The sequence below is a fragment of the Macrobrachium rosenbergii genome, chromosome 27, assembly GCF_040412425.1.
Source record: "Macrobrachium rosenbergii isolate ZJJX-2024 chromosome 27, ASM4041242v1, whole genome shotgun sequence".
Classification (NCBI taxonomy): Eukaryota; Metazoa; Arthropoda; class Malacostraca; order Decapoda; family Palaemonidae; genus Macrobrachium; species Macrobrachium rosenbergii.
Window position 1 is genome coordinate 4,256,706 of NC_089767.1, and position 7,144 is coordinate 4,263,849.

A 7,144-nucleotide genomic window follows, 5' to 3' on the forward strand; every position below is an offset into this window, starting at 1 on the left:
CCAATCGCTCTCTCAGAAACATTTAATGCGTGAAAACTGACGATTTTGAAACGGAGACATGGACTCTACGTCTGGCAGGTCAGCTCGCGTCCACACAACACCTTGTGAGTTGTTCACTTATCAAAAAGGGAATAAAACTGGATTTTTACTTATATAAACAAAATGCCTTCGCTGTTTGCAATCGATAAATTTTAGTAATGTAGAAATGACTGCACAAACGATCTTCATTCCTGAATTGACAAATATTCCATCAACGGAGAAAACAGTCAAATAATTATCTTACACGGCAACCGCAGCAGGTGGGGATGGGGTCAGAAGAAGGTGGAAGTGATACTGATAACTTGCGTTCGACTTTCTGCGGAGAAAACTCACGATTTGCAACGTAATTTTGAACGTGCAATAAAGATCGCTGATTGGTATAACACGCGTTTGGCAGTTGCAGTAAGAAACTCCCGGCACGGATCGCAAAGTAGGCCTATGATTCACAGGCGCGAAAATCTGTAATTGCTGATTATAATCACTTTGACACGTGATTTACATTTCTAACGCAAACAGGAAAAGACGAAAAATTGTTGTAAATCCTGACCGGTTTCGGCTTCGTGGTTGAACCATTTTCAGAGGACTCTTGAAATGCTTAGCAATGAAGGATACTAAGTTTTATAGAACTCTTCGAGAAATATTTCCCTCTTGTTACTCCATTCAAGAAGTTATTCCCAAGCACCTTTTATACACATGTACCAGTTAAATATATCCCACATTTAAACTTCATTTTAAGCGATATACATATAAAAAAAAAAACAGTTAGTACTAGAGAAACGGCTTCTCAGTTTTCTCATGTATCCAACATCGGCTAAAAGCGAACACAATAGACCGAGGGAATTAGGTGGCAAATTCCAACGCAAAAAGACAATAGAGACCATATCATTTTGAGAAAACGGCTTTTTCCCGTAAACAGAATGAAACAGAGACTTTCACTGCGTGCTTGGCTGCATCTATGACCTGCATATAACGCTCGTCTGACAGACAGACATACAGCAAGGAGCATGTGTCGTTTTTAGAACGCTATAAGCAGAGGATAATAGGCGGAGACATGGCTATGATGGCGGTTCATTAAAGCGACGAAAGTTCTTGAAAGTCTCCCCTCCAAAAAATCGCAATCTCTCTCTCTCTCTCTCTCTCTCTCTCTCTCTCTCTCGGCGATGCTATCTTCACTCACCAGTACAGGCGCATCAATACAGGAAAAGAAGAAAAATGAAATGTTTAAAAATGAGAGAAAAAAAAAACGGATATAAAAGAAGAGACGGGAAGTTTTCACATATCTAATTTGTCATCTTTCACTTTTCCTGTTGTGTGATTAAGAATCATTTTCCGCTCTTTTCATCTCGGCGTTTTTACAGTATTTTTTCATTCGCTCTCTTCTTTTCGTACCTTTAGTCTCTTGATTTCTTTTCCTGTTTATTTACTTATTTATTTACAAACTCCATTCGCATTCCATCAACGAACATGGACGGGAAAGAGAGCCAATCACTCGTCTGAGAGAAAGTGAGTTATCAGCCTATAAATTAGGTGATTAGTAATGCCGGAAGCGAGAGAACGGGTAGGCCCACCCACTCATTATTCCTGCCCCTGGACATCGCAGTTTTCACAAATATGATATGCTCCTCAAAGTTTTAGCAATTTGTAAAATATCACAAAGGTACAGCAAGATATTAAGAGTTTACACACACAAACATATATGCGTGAGTGTGCGCATGCGTGTGTGCATGCGTGTGTAAAACAAAGCCTTTCCATAGCAGCATGTGGCTCCAGCGGGAAAATAAATAAACATAGATTCACATTTTGACCGTTGAATCGTGGATGATCCCCTTGTGTATAAAACTTCCAAATCATTAGTACTACACTTCCTGCACTTCCACAGAAGGCTCATCAGCAACACGTCGAACTGGCAACCCACCGCCCCTCCCCCAACAAACACACAGACATTCAGCTCTATCTTGTACACGCGCTCTCACCCTCTCTGAACATCAAGGCCTTTCCTTCTCAAAACACCACTTTTAAAGCATCTGCCTAGCTCATCCTAAATCTCATTACCGATTGCTACCAGAGCCTTTCTGATACCAGTGGTTTATTTAGAAATATATATATATATATATATATATATATATATATATATATATATATATATATATATATATATATATAACATTCACCCTTACAGTTAGACGCCTGTTGACATCCACAACAAAATAAGACGTGGCAGACGCTAGGACTCTGCATCGGAGAAAACGGCAGTGACTTAAAACAGTTACTTTAATTACGCAGTATTACGACATTCGCATACTCCAATTGTACTGTATTACAAAACGCCATATATCTTAACGTCTTAATTGGCCGTGCTGCGGAAGTCTGTCGACCGCATCGCCCAAGAGATGATTAGCGATTGGTTATTCAACAGAATACATTCGTTGTATTTGATATTCCACGACTGATTCTATACCGCTGGTGAGATTCCACGACTATAGTTCTATATCGCTGTCCTTAAGTTGTTTTGTAATAATATATATATATATATATATATATATATATATATATATATATATATATATATATATATACTGTATATACTATATATATATATGTACACACACACACACACACACACACACACACACACACACACACACACATATATATATATATATATATATATATATATATATATATATATATATATATATATATATATATGACAACAGGATGCCTGGCATTACTCAGGCATACAAGTCGTTATAACTGGCTTAATACTGTTCTTGATGCAGGCATATTCTGCATTATAAAACACTTATAGAAGCCTCGTGAGAAGTTACGTCCTGATAAGTATATTTAATAGAGTAAATGTGCAAATGACAACTAGCTAATTTACGTACATTACCTAAGAACACAATAATGACTGAGAGTTTCATTTATGTTGACATTTTCAAATATCCTGATTCATCTTTTAATTCTTGCGGTCGCATCATTCTTAAATTCTGTGGAAGTTCTTGTGAACTTTACAAATTATCTAACAAGTACAAAATGCGCCGAAGTTTCTTCGGCGCAATCGAGTTTTCTGTACAGCCGCTACGGAGTATAATCAAGACCACCGAAAATAGATCTATCTTTCGGTGGTCTCAGTATAATGATGCATGAGCCGCGGCCAATTAAACGTTAACCACGGCCTGGTGGGGGCATATCCTTTATCGTTGCCAGAAGCACGATAATGGCTAACTTTAACCTTAAATAAAATAAAAAAAACTACTGAGGCTAGAGGGCTGCAATTTGGTATGTTCGATGACTGGAGGGTGGATGATCAACATACCAATTTGCAGCCCTCTAGCCTCAGCAGTTTTTAAGATCTGAGGGCGGACAGAAAAAGTGCGGACGGACAGACAAAGTCGGCACAATAGTTTTCTGTGAACCAGTGGAAACCTCTGTATTGTGTACGCCTACTCACCCTCTAATTATCGCAGTTTCCTTGTTAAAAAGAAAAAAAAAAAAAAAAAAGTCCTAGATTCCCGCAACCTAATTCCGTGTGAAAATAACACCATGAAACTGAAATTTTGGCCTGGAAAGCAATGAGCTCCCAAACTGTGATGCATCGCCCCAAATTCCTTGCAGAAAGCTGCACTTGTGGACCAATTTGCAACTGACTGGCAAAGCAGTTTGGGAGGAGAGGGTGGAAAAAGGCTATACATAAGCTTCCTCACTCATATATTACAATATATTGCGCGTATAAGTGTAAATCTGATTCTACGCAAGCACTCAACATACACGAACATTAACCTGTGCAAAAACTCCTATATAAATGCCTTTACAGAATTAATATTCACTGCATGAAACATAATGAACATTATGTGTAGGTAATATACAACACTGCAAGGTTGTGAAATGATTATACACAAGTTTCACCATCTAGTTTTTCACTGCTCACCAACATGTCATAGTTCCTCATTGGACGGGTGGGTACCGTTCTCAGCTAGCATCCTGCTGGCCCCGCGTTCGATTCTCCGACCGGCCAATGAAGAATTAGAGGAATTTATTTCTGGTGACAGAAATTCATTTCTCGCTATAATGTGGTTCGGATTCCACAATAAGCTGTAGGTCCCGTTGCTAGGTAACCAGTTGGTTCTTAGCCACGTAAAATAAATCTAACCCTTCGGGTCAGCCCTAGGACAGCTGTTAATCAGCTCAGTGGTCTGGTTAAACTAAGGTGTACTTAACTTACCCAACATGTCATCCACAGGGTCTCTATGACATTTTCGCCATTCATGCCGTTTCCGTTCCTTCACTTCCATAAATCTCCAATTGTCTCCAGCTCCTAGCCTCAAAGCTCTCATCCGATTAAGTCTGGGTCTCCCAACTCTTCTGGTGCCGACGGGAGCGCAGCTGAGCCTATCACGATATATTCTGTCTGGGACTGTGCAAAGGACACCTTCAAGCCTCTCCAGTTCAGATTTGCCATCTCCTTCTCCAGTTCAGAAAGTTTTTCATGGTTTTATTCGCTTTCCAAAACGCGTTTTCACACATCCTGAATCTCAGCTCATCTCTCTGACTATGAACTTCAGTTTCACTCGGCCATTGTAAATGATCTTCAAGCATGGCGAAGCGTGATTGAGCAAGAACGTAATTTATCTTTTAACAAGAGTTTCTATCTAATTTTAAAGCCGCAAAATATAGAAAAGTCCTTCGGTTTCCAAATCCGATCACACGAAAATAAAAACCCGTTATCATCTATCCTGTGGAACAAATGAATGAATGGGCATCAATGAGATCCCATGTGAAGGTAGTACCGTCAGTGCACCTCACGTGGTGCAGTGTAGGCATTACTAAAGGGTGTTTGCATCGTCCCTTTGGCCCCTTGCTGCACCAACTGATTACCCTTTTACTTTACCTCCATTCCCGCTTCCTTTCTTCAATCTTGCTGTCAAACCTCACTCAACCAATACTTCTTAGTGCAAACGTGGCTTTTCTCCCATTTCCACCTTTAGAACGCTGTACTTTCTCTCCTTTTTCTGAATCTCTTTGCTTTGCTGTCCAACCACTCCAGCACCCTCTTTTCACTGTCTTGGGCGCTAAATGGCTGAAAGAGCGTCAGGTCTTGAGGCTTATAAGGCTTACTATCATCGATGTACAGCAGACATGGGTTGAAAACACAAATTGCTACAGAAAGTCACCAAACGCAAAAGAGACATCAACGCGCTTGAAAGTATCGATCTAATACGGAGACTAGGAGAGAGAGAGAGAGAGAGAGAGAGAGAGAGAGCAATTACCTTTCAAAAAGCAAAAGAGAGAGAGAGAGAGAGAGAGAGTCTGAGAGAGAGAAAAAGTCACTGCAATTACCTTTCAAAAAGCAAAAGAGAGAGAGAGAGAGAGAGAGAGAGAGAGAGTCTGCTTGAGAGAAAAGTCACAGCAATTACCTTTCATAAAGCAAAAGAGAGAGAGAGAGAGAGAGAGAGAGAGAGAGAGAGAGCGTCTGCCTGAGGGAAAATCCGGGGCAATTACCTTTCAAAAAGCAAAGCAAATCTAAACGCGGCGTATAATTAACACATCCCATCGCTGTGCAAACACCAGAAATCAGTCTGGAACCGTAAACAGGACGAGGCAAAACAACACACGACCAAACAAAATACCGTCGCCTTGCGCAACGAGACCGAACGGCGCAAAATCAAAAGCGGTTTCGCTCGATGAACAAGACTTCGAGTCAGATAACTTACCTGTTCGTTTTGATCGTCATTTCTTACGTGGCTGCCACGCCCACACGGCTTCGACGACGACGGCGACGGCGACGATGACTTCCTGTTCAACAGATGAAAAAGAAAGGGTTTTCGTCAGTGTCAGACATTTTCTGTGATCGTCGGTTCTACGTTGCGTTCGTTGAGATGACAAAGAGGTTACAAGATCTGTCTCTAAGCTAATCTCTTAGTACACACAAATTCCTATATGTGTGTATGTGTATATACAAATATATATATATATATATAAATATATATATATATACATATATATATATATATATATATATATATATATATATATATATATATATATATATATATATAAAATATATATATATATATATATATATATATATATATATATATATATATATATATATATATTATATATATATTTATATATTATATAAATGTGTATATACTATATATATGTGGGTGTATACATATATATCCAGTATGTATATATAATTATATATATAGAAAAGAACAGTTCTTATTAAAATTTCATACCTTCTTTATCAAAAAACATCATTGAAAATCGCGTACAGCGTGACAAAATACAGTATAGCCTGACATTCCAATACAGCTAACTCTCTCTCTCTCTCTCTCTCTCTCTCTCTCTCTCTCTCTCTCTCTCTCTCTCTCGCAGGCGGAGGGATATTTTCCGTGATAACGAGGAGATAAGGAAATCCGACACCCATAAATTAAAGCCGGAGATAAGACCAACTCTAAATGAGAACGGGAGGTTTGTCTAGATTAGAAACATCATCTTGCCCCATAGATAAGCTATTCGTTTTGGTTACAGCGGGATATGATATAAAAGGGTATTTATGAAATTAAATCACTCTGGTTACAGCGGGATATGATATAAAAGGGTATTTATGAAATTAAATAACTTTGGTTACAGCGGGATATGATATAAAAGAGTATTTATGAAATTAAATAACTTTGGTTACAGTGGGATATGATATAAAAGGGTATTTATGAAATTAAATAACTTTGGTTACAGCGGGATATGATATAAAAAGGTTTTATGAAATTAAATAACTTTGGTTACAGCGGGATATGATATAAAAGGGTATTTATGAAATTAAATAACTTTGGTTACAGCGGGATATAATATAAAAGGGTATTTATGAAATTAAATAACTTTGGTTACAGCGGGATATAATATGAAAGGATATTTATGAAATTAAATAACTTTGGTTACAGCGGGATATGATATAAAAGGGTATTTACGAAATTAAAAAACTTTGGTTACAGATGGATATAATATAAATGGGTATTTATGAAATTATATAACTTTGGTTACAGCGGGATATAATACAAAATGATATTTATGAAATTAAATAACTTTGGTTACAGCGGGA

The 7,144-nt window shown here is 38.1% G+C and overlaps 1 protein-coding gene across 1 annotated transcript in view; it reads right to left on the reverse strand.

Moving 5' to 3' along the window:
- Nucleotides 1–5,834, reverse strand: part of LOC136853358 (uncharacterized) — a 302,232-nt gene extending 296,398 nt beyond the window's left edge. Inside the window, exon 1 of the transcript XR_010857426.1 lies at nucleotides 5,754–5,834. The gene's annotated coding sequence lies outside the window, so the exon portion shown is untranslated. The remainder of the gene's footprint in view (nucleotides 1–5,753) is intronic.
- Between the last annotated feature and the right edge of the window lie 1,310 nt (nucleotides 5,835–7,144).